The sequence below is a fragment of the Bos indicus genome, chromosome 24, assembly GCF_029378745.1.
Source record: "Bos indicus isolate NIAB-ARS_2022 breed Sahiwal x Tharparkar chromosome 24, NIAB-ARS_B.indTharparkar_mat_pri_1.0, whole genome shotgun sequence".
Taxonomy (NCBI): domain Eukaryota; kingdom Metazoa; phylum Chordata; class Mammalia; order Artiodactyla; family Bovidae; genus Bos; species Bos indicus.
In genome coordinates, this window is record NC_091783.1 from 14,120,694 (window position 1) to 14,121,436 (window position 743).

Genomic DNA, 743 nt, shown 5'->3' on the forward strand with positions numbered 1-743 from the left:
TCAATATTACTCAACCTCCATGTTTTCTAAAATAGCTAAATAAAGGATATTTATAAATAAAACATTCGAGTCATCAGTGAGCTGTCAAAAAGACAGCTTTTGGAAAATAAAAATGAAATATAGCAATCACTGCCCTCAGGCTTAACTGCTTTATAGATTTAGATAGTACCCGGTTGACTAAATCCATAATCTACTATGAGTGTCAGTTGCCTATTTGTAAAATAATTAGGTTGAATTTTATCATCTCTAAGATGGCTTCCAGAGCTAAAGCTTCATCAATCTGTGAAATGTTGATTTACATTTTAAAATTTATCTTGCAGTGTTTTTTTGTAGTTTAGGGGTTTGTTCATCTTCAGGAAAAAAACAGATTGGTTGCCCCACTGCAGCCTTGGTTGACTGTTTATGAGAACTGGGGGTCATTTATGACATAAACTTGATATTACATTCAAGAAATCTGAAGTCTATTAAAATAGCATGTCATGTCTTTTGCCTTTTAAGGACAATCTGTCCCATTTTCTTGTTGTTATTGAAACTATTAGAGAATTTTACTGGTAATGATCGTTACTAGATTATTGCTACATTATTACTACTACATAAAAATCTTTATGAAGTCAAAGATTTTTAATATTTTGTTTCCTGCTATTAACATTTCCTATTTTAAAAACAGCTTTATTGAAACATAACTGATATACTATAACACTCAGCAACTTAAAGTATACAGTTCAATTTTCCTTAGTTTAAGT

General features: G+C 30.3%; 1 non-coding gene across 1 annotated transcript; it reads left to right on the forward strand.

The window, feature by feature from the left end:
- Positions 1–392: 392 nt before the first annotated feature.
- On the forward strand, positions 393–465 carry LOC139179558 (small nucleolar RNA SNORD113/SNORD114 family). Its single transcript, XR_011563922.1, has one exon. It is a non-coding gene; the product is annotated as a small nucleolar RNA SNORD113/SNORD114 family (small nucleolar RNA).
- Positions 466–743: the final 278 nt, after the last annotated feature.